General features: G+C 45.1%; 1 protein-coding gene across 5 annotated transcripts in view; it reads right to left on the bottom strand.

The window, feature by feature from the left end:
• PKNOX2 (PBX/knotted 1 homeobox 2) overlaps window positions 1–24,769 on the bottom strand; it is a 785,503-nt gene that overhangs the window by 421,043 nt on the left and 339,691 nt on the right. For all 5 annotated transcript variants that reach the window (XM_082273326.1, XM_082273320.1, XM_082273323.1 and 2 more), the window contains exon 3: window positions 3,283–3,345. The gene's annotated coding sequence lies outside the window, so the exon portion shown is untranslated. The remainder of the gene's footprint in view (window positions 1–3,282; window positions 3,346–24,769) is intronic.

Below are 24,769 nucleotides of genomic sequence, written 5' to 3'. Positions count from 1 at the left end.
TTATCTCAGTGTCTAAAAAAGTTAGTGTTATTTTTCTTTTTAGTATAGGATCCTCTGGCTGGTTGCAATGGGTAACAACTCTTTGTGATGAATTACCAATGAACACTAAGTCATAAATCTTCGGGACTGACACCAGAGATTGTGTTGGAGGAATGCAGTCCCGGAATAGGAGTCTTCCAGAAGAAGGATGCTCTCCTCCTGATTTCATGGATTGACTGACAGAATAAGAACAGAGCAGGTAGGTGAAATTTGACAGAGTTTTCCTTCAATCAGAGCTCAGCTTGATGCTGACTAATTACGCTGTAATGGTATTTGTATGCTGCTGCCACTGGCGGAAATTAGCTGACAGCACATCAATATTAATGCTGCTTCTTGCATAGAAATGGCCTGGCAAGCCTCCCAATCAAGAGAACGGCACCAGTACTGCCAGGAACGTTCAGCAAACTTGCTCTTAAAACTTGACAACTAGGCACATTCTGCAACGTCTGTGCTGCCTCGCAGCAACCAATAACATTCAAAGTTTGATTCTGCAACTGATTTTCCAGCACGGTATCACCCATGCTGGTTGCTTTTTTTTTTGTTTAATACAATTTGATGCATTCACATGTATTCATGTTATGCAGGTTTATATGGTGGTGAGAAGATACGCTATGACCAAAAGTATTGGGACGCCTGCCTTTACACGCACATGAACTTTAATGGCATCCCAGTCTTAGTCCGTAGGGTTCAATATTGAGTTGGCCCACCCTTTGCAGCTATAACAGCTTCAACTCTTCTGGGAAGGCTGTCCACAAGGTTTAGGAGTGTGTCTATGGGAATGTTTGACCATTCTTCCAGAAGCGCATTTGTGAGGTCAGGCACTGATGTTGGAGGGGAAGGCTTGGCTCGCAGTCTCCAATTGAATTCATCCCAAAGGTGTTCTATGGGGTTGAGGTCAGGACTCTGCAGGCCAGTCAAGTTCTTCCACCCCAAACTTTTGTCTCCGCTCTAATTACATAGTTACAAAGTAGGTAAGGTTGAAAAAAGACAAGTTCCTCCACCCCAAACTCGCTCATCCATGTCTTTATGGACCTTGTTTTGTGCACTGGTGCGCAGTCATGTTGGAACAGGAAGGGGCCATCCACAAACTGTTCCCACAAAGTTGGGAGCATGAAATTGTCCAAAATGTCTTGGTATGCGGACACTCTAGGAGTTCCCTTCACTGGAACTAAGGGGCCAAGCCCAACCGCTGAAAAACAACCCCACACCATAATCCCCCCTCCACCAAATGATTTGGACCAGTGCACAAAGCATGGTCAATAAAGACATGGATGAGCGAGTTTGGAGTGGAGAAAATTGACTGGCCTGCACACAGTCCTGACCTGAACACCTTTGGGATTAATTAAAGCACAGACTGCGAGCCAGGCCTTCTCATCTAACATCAGTGCCTGACCTCAAATGCGTTTCTGGAAGAATGGTCAAACATTCCCATAGACACACTCCTAAACCTTGTGGACAGCCTTCCCAGAAGAGTTGAAGCTGTTATAGCTGCAAAGGTTGGGCCAACTCAATATTGAACCCTACGGACTGGGATGCCATTAAAGTTCATGTGTGTGTAAAGGCAGGCATCCCAATATTTTGTGGTAATATAGTGTATATTATATGGCTGAAAGTTCATGAATACCTGACTATTACACCTATTTGAGCTTCCTGGAAATTCCATTCCAAAACTATGGTCATTGCCTGCCACCGGCTACCACCACCCCCTTTGCCACTATATTTGCCTCCACTCTTCTGGGAAAGTTTTCCACAAGACTCTGGAAGATGTCTGTGCCTGTAGGCAGGTGCAGTTAACCACTTTGCCAATAGGTGGCCCTGTACCAGAATAATGCCTGGTACAGCAGGTAGTGACAATAGGTGTTAGGCCTCTTTTAGGTAGAGCCCTCCCACAGGTGATGTTAGGAGTGAGTCAGCCCCCATATATGAGGCAGGTAGCATACTCTCTCTTGGGGCATGGGAGCCATACAAACCTACATCTGTGAGAATGTAAACTATCTATGTGAGCCCTGGCAAGGCAGGAGCCAGGAGGCTGGGTAGAGTGGACCTGTATGCAGGAGAAGCCACCTGCAGACATTCTATTCCTAAAAGTGAAACGCCACCAAAAAGTGGAAGTTCCACTTGAAGTCCTCCTCCAAATTTGGCATGCTATTTTTTGGAGGGGGAGTAAGTACCTAGGTTTGGCAGGTACCCCCCTTCCTCCCTGCAGTCTTCTGGGACATGTCACAGCTCCCTGAAGACCTCGGGACCATTCATAAAGCGTGACGTGGCTCGAAAGTGACGTGGCTTGGGAGGAGGAATTTGGGGGGTAAGAATTGTTCTAGGAGGGGAAATTTGGGTGTGTGTGCTAGGAGTGTAGATTCAGGGGGATTTGTGCTAGCAGGGATGTGGGGGGGTATCTGTGCTAGTAGGTGGGATGGGGGGATATTTGTGCTAGCAGGGGGATTTGGAGTAGGGGGGGAGAGAATGTGTGCTTGGAGGGAAAATTTAAGGGGTGGAGGATTTGTGCTAAGGGGGTGATTTATTTTTTTTGGGGGGGGGGGTGGTCATTTGTGCTGTGGGGATTTGGGGCATGGGGGGGGGGCAAAGATTTCAACAGGGGGTGGATTTGTACTGGGAGGAGGGGGGAATTTATGATTAGGGGGTAATCATGCAGATTAGTGCCCAGTTTTTTTTTTGGGGGGGGGATTTTTTCGAACACATAATGCACATACATCTTGGGGTGGGCACAATTTGACATATTCGCCCTGCACTGTATGCACAACAAAAACATTAAGGATTGCTATAACCAGAAAGTTACTTCAATTTAAATTAAATGGTAAGGAAACTTTCCCACAAAATGTATTTGAAGATGAACTCCCTGCACAAAACGTTCATTGAAATAGATTTCTTAATAGCCACAGAGGATGTTTTGTGGCTATTAAGAAGTCCCCTTGTAAAAGTAACCATGACCTCATCACTGTGCTGCACCTAGCCTATGCAGAGAGCAGAGGTGTAATAGGGGCTTAGCAGGCACCACCCACTTCTGGCTGCCGGCAGAAAACTACAAGAGGGGGCGGAGACAAGACCGGTCAGCCTGCACAAGGAGACAGAGCAGCAGTGAGCGTTCTTTTATACAGATAGCTCCACGTCTCACACTGGATTACTGTACAGATCTGGAAGAAATGGTCAAAGCTCACCAAGATTCATGACGAAGTACCCCCCCTTCACAAAAAGCGTTCTTAATTAAACATAATAAAGTCTTACCTTTACGTGGAGCTTTATGTGTGTTCTTAGGCTATTCAGAGCATCAAAACATTATCTTCAAATCTAAAGAACAAAATAATTTATATTAAAAATGGATTGTGCTATCATATACAGGCAGAACATGAAACTGTAAGAAAATCAGATTAAGCATAAAACACAAGCCAAAGATAATTATTACCAGTGTGCACTAAAGTATCAATTCTTTCTTTATGCAGTGTTCTGTCTCCCATAATACTTTGCCCCATTTTCCTATATGCTGTGGAAGGCTAGCCACATGCAGGGGAGGACTGGGCCAGGGGGGCAATTGCCCCCCGGGCTGCTCTGATGCCCCCCATACAAAAGCTGCACTGCTCCTGCCACAGACATACCTAAAGGATTCCTGGTGAAGAGAAGTGAAAAAGTCCCCACCGCTGACCTACTGAGTGTTGGGATGAAGACAAGGACAGAGTTCAGCCCCCCCCCCCCCCCCCACCAGCTTGGATGGTGTAAACTGTGTCTGAGCAGAGGACGGTTCCATGCCCCACTGAAGACTCTCCGCCCTGACCGAGCTTTTCCCAGCTCCCCCCAACCAGCCTCCGCTGGCCAGGTCGGGAACCCAGATTTGGCTGGTAAGTAGAGAGTACCTGGAGCGGAGCTTTAGCATGTAATGGGGTCAGGATGAGGCCGGGAAGAGGGAGAGTGGGAGGGGCTGAGTAACTGCACCATAGGCCTCTGCTTTGTACTTGTCCCGTTGGCCAAAAGTTGCCAGTCAGCCCCTGGTCACATGGTTGGAGAGGTCACCCAGCAAGGCCCTCCGGCAATGCAGCTAGGAGGAGGTGCTAACACTGGGAGGGGCCTAAAATCTATTATTGTGAAGTGTTGGCTGGAGGGAGATTACCTGTATAAAAATACTAGCACTGTCCCCAAAAAATAGAAAGTACAAGGTATGTTCCAGGTCTCAAAAGAAGGAAGAGACACTGGAAATGGGGGATTTGAGTGTGCCCAAAAACAAAAAAAATCTTACAATAGCTAAAAGCAATATATTTGTAAATGGTAATACAAAAAAATACATATATCACACAAAAATATGATACATTAAAATTCCTACACATATGCATGTATGAATACAATACACATGTAAAGATATTGGATGAACCCCGAAAGAGGTATGAATCTACGTGTTTCGTCGACAGTTCAGGCTTCTTCAGGATCCGATTTCTATTTCATGTAAACCTCCACAAGCCATACAAAACCATGAATGCAAAGAACATCCTATTATTATTATAATTCTAGAAAGGGTAGAGGGACAACAGGTCTCAATTTAAATGTGATGTTGAGACTGGACATTGAGAGAGTAAAGGGAAATATCGACACTAAAGTAGGAATCACAAAACAATCCAATCTCCCCAGCAGAAAGAGAACATCAGATAATAAACCCCAAATAAACCCAGTCAGGGGCAGATATAGCACAATGAAGCATCCATATCCCAATGGCAAATCCCACATCCAAGAAGAGTCCCTCGTTCCCCCTCTCCAAGAAAGAAAATGCCAGCACGTGCCAGCACGAGATTTTTTGTTGGGTAAAGTCTCACTTTAATTACTACATGGCAAATAAGAGTCTAACAGGGGTCTGAGGTCTGTAACGCATGAACTACAGGGCCAAGAGTGCGTAACGGAGAGGCCAGTAATCAGTCCAACAAAAGATTACCTCCCTCCACAAGCAAAAATCCCTTCCCAGTACAGATGTCACCCCTCAACTAGAAAATGTCTCCTCCCCCCCAGTACAGATATGCTCCTAGTACAGCTCTTCACCCCCAGTACAGATCTTCCCCCAGTACAGGTCCCCACCAGTACAGTACTTCATCCCAGTATAGATCTTCCTCCAAAGTACAGGTTTCCTCCCCAGTACAAATCCCACCAGTACAGATCTCCTCTACCCGAGAACAGATCCCTCCAATACAAATATCTCAAGCCCAACACAGATCTACCCCTCACACCAGTAGCGTTCCCCAGTACAGATTTCCACCCATCCAGTACAGATCCTCCCAGTATAGTTCCCATCAGTACAGATCTCTTGTCCTCTAGTTCAGATTTTTCCCATTACAGATTTACCCCAATACTAATCTCTCCCAACCAGTACAGCTCTCCCCAGCAAAGATCTCCCTCCCAGTACAGGTCCCCCGTGCAGTTCTTTACCCCAGTACATACAGTATCTTCTACCCAAAGTACAGGTCTCCATCCCCAGTACAGATTCTTCCCCACCCAGCACTGTCCAGTACAAATCTCCACTCCCCCAGTACAGTCCTCCCCCCCAGTACAGCCCACCAAAGACCTATACCCCCAGAAACACCAGTAGAGTTCCCCAATGCAGGTCTTCCTCCCCAAGTACAGATACCCACCCAGCACTACAAATTTCAACCCTCCTAGTGCAGATCCTCCAATACAGCTCCCACCAGTACAGATCTCCTGTCCTCCAGTACAGATTTTTCCCATTACAGAATTCCCCCCAATTCAGATCCCCCCAACCAGTGCAGTCCCCCCCCAGTACAAATTTCCCTCCCCTAATACAGATTTACCCTATTGCAGACCTCCCCACCAGTACAGATCGCCCCCACCAGTACACCCCCCCTCTTCCCCAGTCCTTCCCCGACTGTATCATGTGATCAGAGTCAATGACAAAGAGTCTCCTTCGCTGTAAACTGCCACTGCCTGTCTCTCAGGTATAACAGATGGTAGGGGGCGGCTGTAATGATCTGGTGCGCAGTGACTTTCAGTGTTATCTTTTGAAGTCTGCACACCTTGGAAGGAGTTTGACCCCCCTACCCCCCCCCCCCCCCATTATCTACACCCCTGGCAAGGGATACAAAAGGTAATAGGATGAGTTGTTCGAAAATTAAAGTGACTATAAAGGCAGTAGTTTTTTTTTCCCCTTTATTTAATGCATGAAGGTACAAAACCTGAGTGCAGCTCCCCCTCCCCCCCAGCCGCCCCCTTTAAACTTACCTGAGCCTGATCTTCATCCAGTGATGTGCACGAGAGCAGAGGTTTTCTCGGCTCTCTCACTCCTCAGTGGCTTAGAGACAGCTGCTGTCAATCACAGCCAGTGAGTAGGGATCAGGGCTGAGCCACACTCTGTATATTTTATGGACACAAAGACCCGGCTCAGGAACAAGCCCACACAAGTGCCCCCATAGCAAACCGCTTGCTATGGGGGCACTCAGCAGGAGCTCAGGACAAACAGGTCACATTATATGTTCACTGATACTAGAACCTGTCTGTCAGGCCTCAGTAGCCAAGAATCAAACTGGTCAGGCTAAGTATTGCTTTCTATCCATACCTACCTCACAGCCTTGTATATACATTGGGTACTAATCATATCCTTAGGCGAAGTGCCAGCTCTCCTGAGATCTTGTTTTTAAATGCTGACATTGCAATACTGTATACACCAATATAATCTATAAGGTTGATGCCAACCACACCCTGAAGAAGGAGCTGTTAAAGCCCCGAAACGTGTCGGGTGGGGGGCGTCAATTCTTTTTTGCCTATTAATATTGATGATTAGAAGACGGGTGGCACACATATGTGGTATAAATGTAAAAACATCCCAAAAATCCATGCACGATCAGCAGGGGGTGATTGGAAAGGAATTTATTAACAATAACAGATAAAATATTAGTGAAGCAAAAATGATTGGTTCTAAATGCCGGCGAGGATGGCAGAACCAGGTGGTTACCAATCATTTTTATTTCACTAATACTGTATCTTTTATTGTGAATAAATTAATTTCCAATCACCCCCTGCTGATTGTGCATGGATTTTTGGGAAGTTTTTACATTTATACCACATCTGTGCGCCACCCGTCTTCTATCCAATATGTTTTGCATATACGTACATCCCATGCCAGGGTTTGGCGGCATTGATAGTGGTGGACCTACAATACTGACCACAAATTAAGGGATTATTTTGCCCAAGGGTTTCCATTTGGATTTTAAGCACCGGGACTATATTCTATCTTTCCAATTTTAATATTGGTGTAATATGTATATGTATTCCATGTTCCACCATGTCCATATAGCATTGGTGTTTTTAGGTCAATTTAACCACTTAAGCCCCGGAGGATTTGGCTGCTCAAAGACCAGGGCCTATTTTGAGATTCGGCACTGCGCGAATTTAACGGACAATTGCGTGGTCGTGCGACGCTGTACCAAAATGAAATTGATGTCCTTTTTTTCCCACAAACAGAGCTTTCTTTTGGTGGTATTTGATCACTTGTGTGATTTTTACTTTTTCCGCTATAAACAAAAAAAGGGCAACAATTTTGAAAAAATAACAGTATTTTCCCAATTTTTTTATATGAAATTCCCCCCAAAAATTTTAAAAATCAACATTTTTTAACATTTTAGGCCAATTTGTTTTCTGCTACATATTTTTGGTGAAAAAAAAAATCGCAATAAGCGTATTTTGATTGGTTTGCGCAAAAGTTATTGCGTTTACTAACTACGGGAAAGATTTATGTCATTTTTATTGTTTTTTTTTTTTTAACGAGTAATGGCGGCGATCTGCGATTTTTTTTTACGGGACTGCGACATTGCGGCGGACAGATCGGAGCCCTGACTGACATTTTTGACACTTTAGGGGGTACCAGTGACATTACTACAGTAATCAGTGCTATAAATATGCACTGTCACTGTAAAAATGACACTGGCAGGGAAGGGGTTAACTTTATTGGTGATCAAGGGGTTAAATGTATCCCTAGGGGCGTGATTCTAACTGTGGGGGGGGGGCGTGGCTTGTGATGTAACCACAGAGACATACCATCCTACATAGCAGGATCGTATGATCTCTGCAGTTACACCAGGGAGAATGACAGGCGGCTGTGTTTACATCAGCCGCCTGCCTTTCTCCCTCTCCAGCGGGAGATCGCGAGTGACCAGCGGACATCGGAGCCGCCCGTCACTCGCGCGGGGATTCAACTGAACGTGCGGGGGTGGGAGCGCGCCTCCGGCGGCGCGCGCTCATCCCCTAGAGGCTTGTGGGCGAGCGACATAGTACTACGGCGCTTTGCCCAGCAGGGGCTGACTGCCGCAGTAAAGTACGGGCTGACTGCCGCAGTAATAGTCGTGCGGCGGTCGACAAGTGGTTAAATAAAACTGATTTTTATTCATATTATTTAGTACTTAGTGCCTTCAAAGTCCCACCCCAAGGGGAATTTTGTTCATGGTTTATCTATTAGGGATGTGGCACATTTAGGGAGGAACCTCACTGACTTTCTCTAAGACCTGTTGGAGATCTTCCTTGTCATCGGATTCTAGAAGTCCAGGCTTGCGGTAACATCATGAGCAGCAAAGCTTTGGCGTAGGGAACATTTGCTTATCTCGATATGCCGGCAATGACATTAATGAATAGCACAGAGCATAAAAACGGTCATTATTCATAGCACTGAGGTGATCATATTACCACTTGACATTAACAATAAGAAAGACATGAGCTTCTAATATTACACTTTATAGCTGATGGCATCACCACTTCACACTGATAGGCAAACCATGTGCGCTCCCATTACACAGCTGTCAGTGGTCCTGAATAATAGAAATATGGCAATTTGATGGCACTTTCTGGGCCTGACAAGAAAAATACGCCGTGACATGAGCGATACATCCATTACCCATGACATGTGTTAATGAAATCGATGTAAACATGGATGATTCAGCTTTTGTGCAACGTCTGGGTGATCTATTCAACACTGATCCCAACATTGACATTGAAGGATAGCGGTTTAACCCGTTGACGCCAGCGTAACGCATACAGCAGGTAAAATAAGTATTGAACAAGTCATCATTTTTCTAGGTGAATATACACTATATTACCAGAAGTATTGGGACACCTGCCTATACACGCACATGAACTTTAATGGTATCCCAGTCTTAGTCCGTAGGGTTCAATATTGAGTTGGCCCACCCTTTGCAGCTATAACAGCTTCAACTTTTCTGGGAAGGCTGTCCACAAGGTTTAGGAGTGTGTCTATGGGAATGTTGGACCATTCTTCCAGAAGGGGTTTGTTTTTATGCCTCGTACACACGCAACGATTGTTGGCCATGAATTTTCGGCCAACATCCGATCAGCCGATTGTCGGCTTGTTAGTATGATGCTTCCGACAACCGACTGCGACTTTTCGGCCGAACAAAATCTGGTGTGCATGCTATAAAATTTTTGTTGGCCGTCAACAGAACGGCCGATTTTCCGTCAGTCAGTACAGATTTCGGCAGACAAAAATCAGGTGAGCAAGACTGGGCATGCTCAGAGAAGAAAAAACACACGAAAAGTAAACCAGCACATGACATCACTTCTGAAGTTGGTTTTTGTTGGCCGAGAAAAATTGGATTTTTGACTTACCGTAAAATCCTTTTCTCTTAAGCTCATTGACAGACGCAGTCCTCTTTGATTAATATCAGTAGGGTTATACTGCCCCCTACAGGAGTAGGACACTAGGCAGGAAAAACGTTCTGGCCACACCCTAGGGGCAGTCCCAGAGGGTATATCCTCTCACTTCCTGCTACAGGATGTCAGTTATGTAACAAAGCAGTGTCAGAGAATTCAACCCAACCCAACTCAAAAATAGAGGGGCGGGTACTGCGTCTGTCAATGAGCTTAAGAGAAAAGGATTTTACGGTAAGTCAAAAATCCAATTTTCTCTGTCGCTCATTGACAGACGCAGTCCTCTTTGATTAATATCAGTAGGGACGTCCCAAAGCAGTGCCACAAATGAGGGGGTGGGATAACAGAAATAAAAATCCAATCCAGAAGGCCCAACCGGAGCCAACCAGAAGCATCAAGGACTCATCGAGCAAAAAGAGGAGACCCAAGTGAAGAACCCAACAAACCCTCGAGGTAGACCAACGGTCTCCTCAAACAGCGGCCTGCAGAACCTTGCGGCCAAAAGAGGCATCCGCTGATGCCAGCACATCAACCTTATAAAATTTTGTAAAGGTATGAACCGACGACCAGGTAGCCGCCTTGCAAACCTGAAGCACCGACGCCTGATGGCGGAAGGCCCAGGAAGCCCTAAGCGCCCGAGTGGAGTGCGCCTTAACAGGGAACGGAGGAACCCGACCCTTAATAGAATAAGCCTGTACCACCGTCTGTCTGATCCATCTGGAGATAGTCACGGCAGACGCAGGCAACCCCTTTCTAGGGCCATCCGTGATCACAAAAAGTGAATCGGCCTTACGAAAAGGGTCAGTAGTAGCCAAATACACCCTGATCGCCCGAACCACATCCAAGGAGTGTAAAACTCCTGAGGATGACTGGGCTTAGGACACAGGGAAGGCAATACAATATCTTCATTCAAATGAAACTCTGAAACCCCCTTAGGAAGGAAGGATGGATTCGGACGAAGAACCACCTTATCCCTATGAACCACCAGATATGGGGAACGACAGGACAATGCGGCCAGTTCTGACACCCTGCGTGCAGAAGTGATAGCCACCAAAAAGGCCACCTTCTGGGATAAGGTAAGCAAGGGAATCTCCCTAATATTTTCAAAGGGAGGTTTCTGAAGAACCGACAACACCAATTTAAGATCCCAGGGCGGCAAGGGCGCGCCCACCGGCGGAGCCAGGGGCCGCACCCCCTGGATGAAATTCCGCACCAAGGACTGAGTAGCCAGAGGCTTCTGAAAGAAGATTTCTAACGCTGAAACCTGACCTTTGATAGTGCTCAAGGCCAGTTTCTGCTCAACCCCCTGTTGCAGAAAAGCCAATATCCGGGCCACCGAGTAAGAACGTGGAGGAAACCCAAGGGATTCACACCACGCAATGTATCTAAAAAAGCTTGCCAGGGCCAGAGATCCCAGCAAGGAACTTAGGTCCTTACTCCTGACTAGGCAGAAAAAAAACTGACATCCTGTAGCAGGAAGTGAGAGGATATACCCCCTGGGACTGCCCCTAGGGTGTGGCCAGAACGTTTTTCCTGTCCTACTCCTGTAGGGGGCAGTATAACCCTACTGATATTAATCAAAGAGGACTGCGTCTGTCAATGAGCGACAGAGAAATTTGTGTGCATTCTAGAGCACATTTCAACCAACACAACAACACTGGACAAAAGACGGCCGATCGTTCGGCCAACAATCGTTGCGTGTGTAGGAGGCATAAGTTTGATTGAGTCTGCACCTGCAGTTTTGTAAGTCTGTAATGTATCTATGTAACCTTTTATGTGTTTTATTAAAATTGTTCAATAAAAAGAAAAAAAAAAAAAAAAAAATATATATATATATATATATATATATATATATATATATATGTATATATATATATATATATATATATATATATATATATACACACAGTATCTCATGTGTTTCACCACAAATGGCTTGATCTCAAGGATCCTTTGTGAAAAGCAATAGGCAGATGGTCGTTTTTGGGGGAAGACATCATGGTTGCTATGGGGGCACTTACAGTATCTCACAAAAGTGAGTACACCCCTCACATTTTTGTAAATATTTTATTCTATCTTTTCATGTGACAACACTGAAGAAATGACACTTTGCTACAATGTAAAGTAGTGAGTGTACAGCTTGTATAACAGTGTAAATTTGCTGTCCCCTCAAAATAACTCAACACACAGCCATTAATGTCTAAACCACTGGCAACAAAAGTAAGTACACCTCGAAAGTGAAAATGTCCAAATTGGGCCCAAAGTGTCAATATTTTGTCTGGCCACCATTATTTTCCAGCACTGCCTGAACCCTCTTGGACATGAAGTTAACCAGAGCTTCACAGGTTGCCACTGGATTCCTCTTCCACTCCTCCATGACGACATCACGGAGCTGGTGGATGTTAGAGACCTTGCGCTCCTCCACCTTCTGTTTGAGGATGCCCCACAGATGCTTAATAGGGTTTAGGTCTGGAGACATGCTTGGCCAGTCCATCACCTTTACCCTCAGCTTCTTTAGCAAGGCAGTGGTCATCTTGGAGGTGTATTTGGGGTCGTTATTTTGGAATACTGCCCTGCGGCCCAGTCTCTGAAGGGAGGGGATCATATTCTGCTTCAGTATGTCACAGTACATGTTGGCATTCATTGATCTGTAGCTCCCCAGTGCTGGCAGCACTCATGCAGCCCCAGACCATGACACTCCCACCACCATGCCTGACTGTAGGTAAGACACACTTGTCTTTGTACTCCTCACCTGGTTGCCGCCACACACGCTTGACACCATCTGAACCAAATAAGTTTATCTTGGTCTCATCAGACCACAGGACATGGTTCCAGTAATCCATGTCCTTAGTCTGCTTGTCTTCAGCAAACTGTTTGTGGGCTTTCTTGTGCATCATCTTTAGAAGAGGCTTCCTTCTGGGACAACAGCCATGCAGACCAATCTGATGCAGTGTGCAGTGTATGGTCTGAGCACTGACAGACTGACCCCCCCCCCCTTCAACCTCTCAGCAATGCTGGCAGCACTCATACGTCTATTTCCCACAGACAACCTCTGGATATGATGCTGAGCACGTGCACTCAACCTCCTTGGTTGACCATAGTGAGGCCTGCTCTGAGTGGAACCTGTCCTGTTAAACCGCTGTTGGGTCTTGGCCACTGTGCTGCAGCTCAGCTTCAGGGCTTTGGCAATCTTCTAATAGCCTAGGCCACCTTTATGTAGAGCAAAACATTTTTTTTTTAGATCCTCAGAGAGTTCTTTGCCATGAGGTGCCATGTTGAACTTCCAGTGACCAGTATGAGAGAGTGAGAGCGATAACACCAAATTTAACACACCTGCTCCTTATTCACACCTGAGACCTTGTAACACCAACGAGTCACATGACACCGGGGAGGGAAAATGGCTAATTGGGTCCAATTTGGACATTGTCACTTAGGGGTGTACTCACTTTTGTTGCCAGAGGTTTAGAAATTAATGGCTGTGTGTTGAGTTATTTTGAGGGGACAGCAAATTTACACTGTTATACCCCCTTTCACACTAGCGCGACTTGTCAGGTGACTTGGTCGCCTGACAAGTCGCGGTCGGTCGCCTGCCATTGATTAGCACAGGACCCGTTCTAATAGGAGCGACACAAGTCGCTCCGACTTAGAAAAAGGGTCCTGTACTACTTTGAGGCGACCTGGCCCAATTTGGACATTGTCACTTAGGGGTGTACTCACTTTTGTTGCCAGAGGTTTAGAAATGAATGGTTGTGCGTTGAGTTATTTTGAGGGGACAGCAAATTTACACTGTTAGACCCCATTCACACTAGCGTGACTTGTCAGGCGACTTGGTCGCCTGACAAGTCGCGGTCGGTCGCCTGCCATTAATTAGCACAGGACTTGTCACATGAAAGGATATAATAAAATGTTTACAAAAATGTGAGGGGTGTACTCACTTTTGTGAGATACTTTATATTTTTATGACAATATCAAACAGTTTATTGATATTATTTCTTTATTTTTACTCCGTATTCCAAAGGCTGTTTTTTTTTTGAACATGTGACCAGCAGCTCCTCCTACCCATGTTTCTCTGCAGACAGGCTGGGAGAGAGCTGGGTCATGTGTATTGGATATTTGGAAAAAAATTCTTAGATTTTTTTTTTTTTTTTTACTTAAAATAATTACAGTGCCATCATCCACATATAGAAATAGAAGGGACCAGGGCTTTTTTTCTCAGATAATAGGTGCAGGAACTCCTCCCTTCTGAGTCACCCCTTGACTCCGTCCCCTACCCACCTCCGAACACCGTTCCTTGGTTTCACCTCCTACCCACCTGCCAGTACCACCCCTTTTAGAGAATTAACAATTACAAGAAAGGCAATATAATAGATCTAGAAACAATGGACACCCCAGCGACAATAGATCCACCCCTGCAACAATGGACTTCCAACGGCCAGCATCAATAGACCCTCCAGCAGCCAGCAACATTAGACCCCTCCCTCAACAGTAGATCCCTCCCAGCAATGATTGATGCCCTGTAACATAAGACCCACCCCAGCAACAATAGATACCCCACCAACAACAACAGACTTCCCCAGCAACAATAGATCCTTTGCGCAAATAGATCCCCTCCAGCAATACTAGATTACCCAGCAGCCAGCATCAATAGACCCTCCAGCACTAAGCGGCAAAGACCTCTCCCTAAACAATAAATCCCTCCCAGCAACAACTGACCCACCAGCAACAGAAGACCCACCCCAGTAACAATACATCCCCCATGAGCAACAGAAGACCTCCCCAGCAACTATAGAACCCCATCCTCTGCAAAAATAGATCCCCTCCAGCAACAATAGATTGCCTATTAGCCAGCATCAACAGACCCACCAGCACACCTGAGCATCCCTTGCCATTACATACATTCAGTTCTGGAGGTGCCGGAACTGCGTTCCCCCGCGTTCCCGCTGAAAAAAAGCCCTGGAAGGGACAATAAAAATGTGTTTAGTATCACTTTAACCAACACAAAGTTTTGGGCTTCTAGCTTTCTGTTATCTCTGGTCACGAAAGGGTTGCTAATGTAAGACCTAACAAGACATTAAAACGTTGTGCAGATTCCCATCACTATGCCAGCCAGGTAAATTAATTTCCAGCCAGTTTTTATCACATGGGGGCAGCTTGCCGGGCATGCAGGCCTAAACAAAATTTGCCAAAAGGTAGTCAAGCTTAAAACCTAGGAACCGGTTAGCAATTGGAAGTTCAGTGCGTTCACATCATTGCAATAAATGTCATGCCACGGCCTCCAGATTTAGTGCCCTGGTATACAATCCCCAGCAGTGCCATGATGCCCAGACCACAAAGTGGCGTGTTATCCGAGATCCGCTGCGCCGTGTTATACGAGCCAAGCGCCTCAAGGAAGTCTGCCATCGAGAATCATTGATTTGGAATGTGTATGAGGAGTAAAAGCAACAATTGGTCGTGTTAGTGTGCGTAGTGATTATAATATCGGCTCCGCTACCCTAAGCTAGTAAAATCCCATTACACGTATGAGGGCATGTCTGGCTAGCTCTCTTGTTTCTACATGACATCAATTACTCCAAGTGCGGCATATTCCTCTCGCCCAGGGCCTGATATGGGATGACATTTGTAAGTTAATTATCTCTTAAATCCCCCCGACCGTTTAATTTTCTACAGCTGCTGGTGCTTATTTCTCTTAATTTTTTTCTTTTTCTGTGCAACTTTTTTTTTTTAAAAGTTCTACTCAGCTAAGTCCATTTTTTTTTTTTTTTACGTAATTGCTTCAAGTTAGCGGATAGTTTTTCCAAATTAATTTTGTATAAACAGCCTTCCCTGTCTACATAAAACACAAAAATAAAATGCGCCTTCCTCTGATCACACTGAGCGTAAATGACCGAGGCAGGAAACGGAGCCTGAACTTGTGTCAATTTCGGCACAGTGGGGGCAGTTTAATAGCAAGGTCACTGCAAAGCCCAGCGCCGATCCCAGCGCCTCACTCTCCTGCTCTTGGGCAACTTCTTTTATTCCCTTTTTTTTTTTTTTCATTAGGAACAAAAATTAGAGTGTCAGCTCTGCAGGGGAGTAATTGGTTTCTGCAAAAACCATATGTAGTGTCCTGCGCCAGCGCCGACATTACATTCCTGTGTTACCCACAGAGAGACTTGACTTCATCGTCCAAAAACCCCAAAAAAAATAATAAAAGAAAAAAAAAATCCTCTGGTCTTTGCAGTAATAGTAGACTAGAAAAATGTGTGAATGTAAATTTAAATGAATGCCCCATATTTTGCAGAGTAAGGGAACCTTATAGACAAACAATCTACAGCTGTTAGCTCTGGGGACTCGTAATATCCAGAAAGATTGCTGACCCTTTTGCCTGGCTTAGTTCCCTTCTAACAGCTCTCAGACAGTGTCCATTTGTGGGAAGAAATCACTGTTGGGACTTGAGGGATCATAATTGCATTTCTCCATTTATGCAAGATATCTCTCTGGCACCGAACGGAGCAGTGTAATTCATCCTGAATTAAAGTGGACCTATCACCTGCATTTAGATGAGGTAGGCATCTAATAGGATGCACTATTATTGAACCTTTCCTTTCATCCATTACTAATGATATCACTCGGAGTAGAACTACTTGTTGCCTATAGCAAGCGGTCTTATTTTCCAATGGTGCCATTAAGATACACTATATTACCAAAAGTATTGGGACACCTGCCTTTACACACACATGAACTTTAATGGCATCCCAGTCTTAGTCCGTAGGGTTCAATATTGAGTTGGCTCCACCCTTTGCAGCTATAACAGCTTCAACTCTTCCGGGAAGGCTGTCCACAAGATTTAGGAGTGTGTCTATGGGAATGTTTGACCATTCTTCCAGAAGCGCATTCGTGAGGTCAGGCACAGATGTTAGACGAGATGGCCTGGTTCACAGTCTCCAATCAAATTCATCCCAAAGGTGTTCTATCGGGTTGAGGCCAGGACTCTGTGCAGGCCAGTCAAGTTCTTCCACCCCAAACTTCGGTCTCCGCTCTAATTACATAGTTACAAAGTAGGTAAGGTTGAATAAAGGCTATAGTCCATCCAGTTTAACCTGTGTAGGTGTACGTGCGTCAGTGTAGGCAATTGCCCACATGCCAAAGATGTTTTATCAGGTTGAGGTCAGGACTCTGTGCAGGCCAGTCAAGTTCTTCCACCCCAAACTTCGGTCTCCGCTCTAATTACATAGTTACAAAGTAGGTAAGGTTGAATAAAGGCTATAGTCCATCCAGTTTAACCTGTGTAGGTGTACGTGCGTCAGTGTTGGCAATTGCCCACATGCCAAAGATGTTTTATCAGGTTGAGGTCAGGACTCTGTGCAGGCCAGTCAAGTTCTTCCACCCCAAACTTCGGTCTCCGCTCTAATTACATAGTTACAAAGTAGGTAAGGTTGAATAAAGACTATAGTCCATCCAGTTTAACCTGTGTAGGTGTACGTGCGTCAGTGTTGGCAATTGCCCACATGCCAAAGGTGTTTTATCAGGTTGAGGTCAGGACTCCTCCACCCCAAACTTGCTCATCCATGTCTTTATGGACCTTGCTTTGTGCAGTGGTGTGCAGTCATGTTGGAACAGGAAGGGGCCATCCCCAAACTCTTCCCACAAAGTTGGGAGCATGAAATTGTTCAAAATGTCTTGATATGCTGACGCGTTAAAGTGATTGTAAAAAAGGAAAGAGAAAAAGAAAAAAGAAAAGAAAATTGCCTGCAACTAATACACCAAGTGTCCTGCAGTATGACATCAGGATAAAAGACCTCCCCACAGCAATGCATTAGTGTTAAGGCAGCAAAAAAGGGAAAAAAATAAACACTTTGGTCCCTTTTTTACCAAGAGGAATGGTCAGGGATGGAATTAACTAATTTGAAAGTGGCAAAGCCCACCTATGAGAAACAGAAAGGTAATATCCAGCATAACCAATAGATGCATCAACCCTCACAGCTTAATCCAACACTGTGAGCCGAGAAGCCACCCATGCCCCCCACACTTTGTCAAATTTATGATGTACCCCCCTGTTAGCATAGGTGGTTTTATATAGGGGAAGGGACTTATTAATTAAAGCTTTCCATGCTCCTACTGTTGGAAAGGCAGTTTTCTTCCAGGATAATATTATGAGTTTCCTTAAAAAAATAGAAGGGTAAGGAGTGTACGAATAGCCTTGGTGGGGGCTAGATATACAAATATATATTTGAAGTCAAATCTTTATTATTTTTTGGCAATAACATGGTGTGGGCAGATTTCTGCCAGTCACAGGCTGTGTCATGCCCCTCCAGCTTGTGTCTTAGATTCAGAGGGAGGTGAAGCCTCCATCAATCTACATGTAATATCCCACCCCCATTGTGTCTAGCTGGTTAGTGGGCATGGAGGAGGAAGGGAGGAGTGGGCTGTCATTTACCACTGTGTAATGAAACAATAGCGCAGTGCTCAAATAGTACCGTATATACTCGAGTATAAGCCGACGCGAATATAAGCCGAGGCACCTAATTTTACCACAAAAAACTAGGGAAAACTTATTGACTTGAGTATAAGCCTAGGGTGGGAAATGCAGCAGCTACAGGACCCAACTGGACCACCACGAGACCAAAAACAGGGGCTGCGGACATGGTGCAGGGTCTGCGGACATGGTACAGGAGATGCAGGGCTGTGGGGCATGGTACAGGAGATGCAGGGCTGTGGGCATGGTACAGGAGATGCAGGGCTGTGGGCATGGTACAGGAGATGCAGGGCTGTGGGCATGGTACAGGAGATGCAGTGCTGCGGGCATGGAACAGGAGAATCTCCTGTACCATCCCTGCAGTCCTGCATCTCCATATGAAATGTTACAGGCATGGTACAGGAGATGGTACAGGCATGGTACAAGAGATGGTACAGGCATGGTACAGGAGATGGCACAGGCATGGTACAGGAGATGGTACAGGAGATGCAGGGCTGCGGACATAGTACAGGAGATGCAGTGCTGCGGGCATGGAACAGGAGAATCTCCTGTACCATCCCTGCAGTCCTGCATCTCCATAGGAGATGTTACAGGCATGGTACAGGAGATGGCACCCCGATGGTACAGGAGATGGTACAGGAGATGGTACAGGAGATGCAGGGCTGCGGACATAGTACAGGAGATGCAGTGCTGCGGGCATGGAACAGGAGAATCTCCTGTACCATGACTGCAGCACTGTATCTCCTGAAAAAAAAAAAAAAAAACTTGAGCCTTTAGAACCTCTTTAATGCATAAATGCATTAGGGTAAGAAAGAGAAAAACCCTGGACCTTTAGAAGCACTTTAATGCATAAAGGCATTAAGGTAAAAAAAAAAAAAAACTTGAGCCTTTAGAACCGCTTTAATACATAAATGCATTAGGGTAAGAAAAAAAAAAAAAACCTTGAGCCTTTAGAATTACTTTAATGCATAAATGCACTAAGGTAAACTAAAAAAAACTTGAGACTTTAGAACCACTTTAATGCATTAAGGTAAAATAAAAAATAAAAAAACCTTGAGCCTTTAAAACCACTTTAATGCATTAAGGTAATAAATAAATAAATAAAAAAAAAAACTTGAACCTTTGGAACCACTTTCATGCATAAACCTTCTGCCTTTAGAACCACTTCAAACTATACCTAAAGGCATTTTTTTTTTTTTCTTGTTGGATGGACGGGAATAGTTAAAACTAGTGTTTTTTTTTTCTTTTGTTTTTTTTTGCCATCTGAGTCTCATTAGGTAGATTTCCCCTCACTTCCTGTCCTGTAACCTCATGGAGGGGGGAGTTTATTTTAGAAATTGTTTAATAGGATATTAGGGTAACAGAATCACAGGAAGGTTCCAGTTGGGAGAAAGTGGCCATTAATATTTTTCTGTGCAAATTAATTTTTTTTTTTTCATTGGCAGCGTTATACATCCCCTAATTAGTCTTTAGGTATAAGCTACCCCAGCAGATGTTTGGATTTTTTTTTATTATGATGGTGTAAGGTCCAATGATGTGGAGCAATCCGTGATAATCAAATCCCCCCTTTTCCCCTTTCAACAGATGAGCTCAGTCCAATCAATGACGGATGATTTCCTGGATGGTTATTATGGGTCAGTTTTTTCATATAATAATAAAAATAAAAACCCACAAAAATCACTCCAAGTAAAGTGACATGTCATTTTAAATACTTCCCCACGTGCCTGCAATTTCTGAAAATAAATTCAACAAACGTTTTGTCACTTTACAGAGCCGCGGGGCTGACGAGGAGAAGTGGAGTTTATTATCTTCCCGTTGTATAAACACGATTTGCTTTTATGAAAGCGTTTAATTGAACCGCTACATTTGAAATTAAAAGCAGTCATTTTTCACCCAGCGCTGTCAACAAGCGAACAAGGAAAAAAAACTCTTCAAAACTTAACTGCAAGCAGCTCAAACTACCATCTTATTGTGATCAATCGGGGAAATAAAAAATAAAGCCAAAAGGAGGTAAAAAAAAAAAAAATTATTAGGTATTGAGTCAGTAAAGCGTTTCCAGCTACTGGTAAAAAAAAAAAAAATTAATAATATACCATTGAGAAAAACAAGAATTAATTCTAAACTGAGGCTAAACAATGGGAGTGGAGGATGAAAGAGAGAAAGCTGACTTGTATCAGTGTCAGAGGCCATTCACACTTCACAGTCATACAAGAAGCAGAAAAAGCAACTTTCTGCAACAAGAAAGGACGCAGTTTAATATTAACCACTTCTTGACTGGAAGGATTTGCCCCCTTAACCTCCCTGGCAGTATGATTGTTTCCGATTTTAGGTGCTGAAAGAGGTACCATTATTTTGCATGTAATTCCTAACCACTTAACCGCTTGCCGACTGCTCACAGTATATTTACTGTGGTGGTCAGCCCCTCACAGGCAGAGCGACGTAGGTCTACGTCGCTAGCCTGTGAGGCTCTGGGGAGCGAGCGCGTGCCCGCGGAGGCGCGCTCCCGCTCCCGCACGGTCACGGACCCCCCCCGCGCGTGTGACCGGCGGACCCGATGTCCGCCGGTCACTCGGCGATCGTCGGGGGAGAGGGAGAAAGTCAGGCGGCTAGTGTAAACAAGCCACCTGTCATTCTCCTCGGTGTAAAAACACTGATCACACTGTTCTACAATGTAGAACCGTTGATCAGTGTCCCTACAGCTCAAGCCACAGCCAATCACAGTTAGAATCACGCCCCTGGGGATACACACAGCCCCTCCCTCTCAAATAAAGTTAACCCCTTCACTACCAGTGTATTTTTACAGTAACAGTGCATATGTATAGCACTGATTACTGTAGAAATGTCACTGGTAACCCCAAAAGTGTCAAAAATGTCAGTCAAGGGTCCGATCTGTCCGCCGCAATGTCGAAGTACCGCAAAAAAAATCGCAGATCGCCGCCATTACGCGTTAAAAAAACAACAAAAATGACAAAAATCTTTCCCTTTGTTAGCAAACGCGATAACTTTTGCGCAAACCAATCAAAATACGCTTTTTGCGATTTTTTTTTTACCAAACATATGTAGCATAAAACAAATTGGCCGAAAATGTTAAAAAATTTAGATTTTTACATTTTTTTGAGGGGGAATTTCATATAAAAAAATGTGAAAAATATTGTTATTTTTGCAAAATTTACGCTCTTTTTTTGTTTATAGCGCATGATCAAAAAATCGCACAGGTGATCAAATACCACCAAAAGAAAGCTCTGTTTGTGGAAAAAAAAAAAGGACGCCAAATTCGTTTAGATACAGCGTCGCACGACCGTGCAATTGTCCATTAAAGTCACGCAGTGCCGAATCGCAAAATACCCCCTGGTCAGGAAGGGGGTGAAATCTTCCGGGGCTTAAGTGGTTTAAAGCGGAGTTCCGGGCACGAAAAGGTTTTTTCAATGAACATACCCCCGGGACAGTCAGGGCTAGTACATTCCACAATGGCTAGCCTCTGATCTGTCCCGGTTCGCACTTACCTGCAAGAAGAAATACTCACTTTTTTTTTTCAAAATTTCTTCTCCAGCGTTGCCATCTCTGTTGTGGGCAGCTGAAGCCGGCACGATCCTCTTCTGCGTCCTCTTCCGTGTCTTCTTCTCCCAGAATGCGCCTGCACCGGCCCCTCTCGTCACTTCCGGTGCGGCGCCGCATTCCTCCACAGCTTCTGGGCATGCCCAGAAGCTGTTTAGCAGGGAATGCAGCGTCGCCCCGGAAGTGACGAGCGGGGCAGGTGCCGTCGCATTGATTCCTGGGAGCGATGACGTTCAGCTCCCAGGAATCATCGCAAGACAGGAAGTGACGGTGGAGCCGCGGCACAGAGGGAGGAAGTGGAGAATAGGTGAGTATTTTCTATCTACAATTATAAGGTGAGTAAAAAAAAAATATATATACCTAACTATCCAATTCCTTTTCAGGTGAAGAAGATCCAGCGGATGGGCACAAAATCGATTAGGTCGATTTTGTGCCCGGAACTCCGCTTTAAGAAGTGGCTATATATGCTGGAGTAACTCAAGCCGACTTAGAAAAAGATTCCTGCACTACTTTTGACCAAAGTCGGAGCGACTTGCATTGACTTCCATTATGTGAAGTCCGTGCAAGTCGCGCCGAAGTCGCGGTGCACAGCGACTTCACTAGTCGCCCCCAAAGTCGTGTCGCCATAGTGTGAACCGACTCTTACCGGGTGGACTTAAACAAAGAAATAAATTAAATACTTGATAAAAAAAAAAAGACAGTTATGGAGGAAATAGAGGAGGAAGGACAACAAGATTTGGGTTTAAAGATGCTCAGTCCCTCCTAACTTGGAGTAGCTTGGGACCATGTGGTTCTGGGATTACATTTAAAAGCATGTTCCCCAGAAAATCAAGTAGGCTGCAATATATTCAATTTTTGCTTTTAGGTTTAGATACATCTTAAGCTAAGTGAACATTCGACCCTTTTAGTAAGTCAGCTATAAATTGTCTAAAACATTCTTCGAGCGCTGGAAACATCACAAACAAAAGTGTCAAAGAAGGTATTGGGTTGCTGGAATGTTCACTGAAACTGCAGACTGTCAGCGGTGTCAAGGGAAAAGTCACCACAGGTCTCCATTTGCTATTATAAAGGAATGTACTGATTGTTTTATCCAACATCAATTCTCAATCCCTCTTGCTGACTCTTTTCTTTGAAAAATCATAAGGTAAATGTATCCATAGTGAGCATATACCTGCAGACTGTTGACAATAATGTGTTTGGTAGACTGCATTTTTTGTTTTAGTCTATTATAGTAGGGGTCCCCAACCCCTGGGCCGCAGACCGGGGCTGGGCCAGAACTGCCACCCTCCGACCACCAGGTCCCCTTCTCCTAGCACCACGAAGTGTTCACGAAGAAGGAAAAGGGGAGGTAGGGGAGCCAAGATGGGGACAGAATCTCATGGAGCACTGGTGAGACCAAGGCTGCACTCCCCCCCCTTCCCGCAATGAGGTAACAGGCTGCACACCCAACACCCCCCCAATCGAAAAGCTTCAGTCCCAAAACTCCCGTCCCCCCGGTGACAGGCAGCAAGCACAAAGCCCCCCCTGGTCCGTGGAGGGTTTCAGTTCTACGTGGCCGGTCTCTGGTGCTGGAGAGGTTGGGGACCGCTGCATTATAGGACCAAACTCCACAAATTGGGCAGACTAGATTTAGGAATATAGTGCAGGGTATAAATTGGGCTGATGGTTGAGTCTAAGCTCCATGTGCCAATGGCCAATATTATAATTGGCGCTGAAAGGTACAATCTTTAAACCAGCCTTTTGTAGCACCCTCCTAATTAGGAGCTGGGCTGTCAGGTAAATGTAGCTCTTTTTTAGCTCCCCTGTAATCAGTGGAGCAGTTGCTAATTGCTTTGGCCTGATCAGGGTCCCACAGGCTGCATTCCTGAATATTTATGGAGTCTCAGCCAATTCCTGGGGAGGCAAGCCCAGAAAATGGTTGCAGATCACATAAATAGTCTGGGGCTGGAGCAGCCTGTGTTCTTGTCCAGTAGGAGCCGCACCCAGCCGGGGGGGCTGCTGCCCTCTCAGGCAACCCAGCACCTCATGAGCTCAACAAGGCCCCCAGCTAAGCTAAGGCTGGGTGCCCTATTTCCAGAGAGACTTCAAGCTAAAAAAATCAGGATTTCACCTAGGATCCCATCTGGAGAGACCACTAAGTGACTGTCTGAATCTGAGGGAGGCATCCAAACACCCAAGGACTTGTGAGTATAGACCTGAGTGCAGGATCTGGGTGAATTCTGCTGTTGTTAAACCCCTGTTGCACAAAGACTAAGGCTTGTCTGGTCTGGAACATTGCTTATGGTGTCCCAGTTCTGTCCATTTTCAGAGCTACTGATAAGGGACTGTTTTAAGAAGTAGCTACAGTATAAAGGGTGTCCTCACACTACTCTATTACTGACTTACTAAGTTCCCTGTGGCCTATCCAAGTTATTTAGAAATAAACGAAACAACCCCTAGACTATCCATTGAGTCAAAAAAGTCCATCAGCATGAATATTCTGTGGTGACTGGAGAGCAGTCTTCCTCTTTCTAAATACATTTCACAAGTAGCTTCCTCTGGAGACTGAGGGTGAATAAAACTCACATACAATCTACTAACGGCCAAAACCAATGGACACTATTCTGTACTCCTACTCCTGGACCTCTCTGCTGCCTTTGACATGGTGGACCAGCCCTCTCCAAAAAAAACTCTACTTTTGTCTTTGTGACTGTACTCTTTGCTGGCTCTCATCCTACCTACCCCACTGCACCTTCAGCATCAATTATAATTCTACTTCCTCTTCTCCTCATCCTTTCTCCGTTGGGGTCCCCCGGGGTTCTGTTCTTGGACCTCTCCTATTCTCAATCTACACCTCCTCCCTGGGTCAGCTGATAGACTCCCAAGGCTTCCAATACTATTTCTACGCTGATGGCACCCAAATCTATCTCTCTACTCCCCAATTCACAACTAGGGATGATCGAACTTTTGAAAAGTTTGGTTCGACCAGAACACCCGAACTTCCCGAAAGTTCGGTTCGGATTCAGCTCTGTAGCATGTCCAGAACCAGAAAAAAAAGATACATTTTCTTTGAATTTTTAGTAG

The sequence above is a fragment of the Pelophylax lessonae genome, assembly GCF_965119305.1.
Source record: "Pelophylax lessonae genome assembly, chromosome: 12".
Lineage (NCBI taxonomy): Eukaryota > Metazoa > Chordata > Amphibia > Anura > Ranidae > Pelophylax > Pelophylax lessonae.
This window is presented reverse-complemented; position numbering and strand designations above follow the sequence as displayed.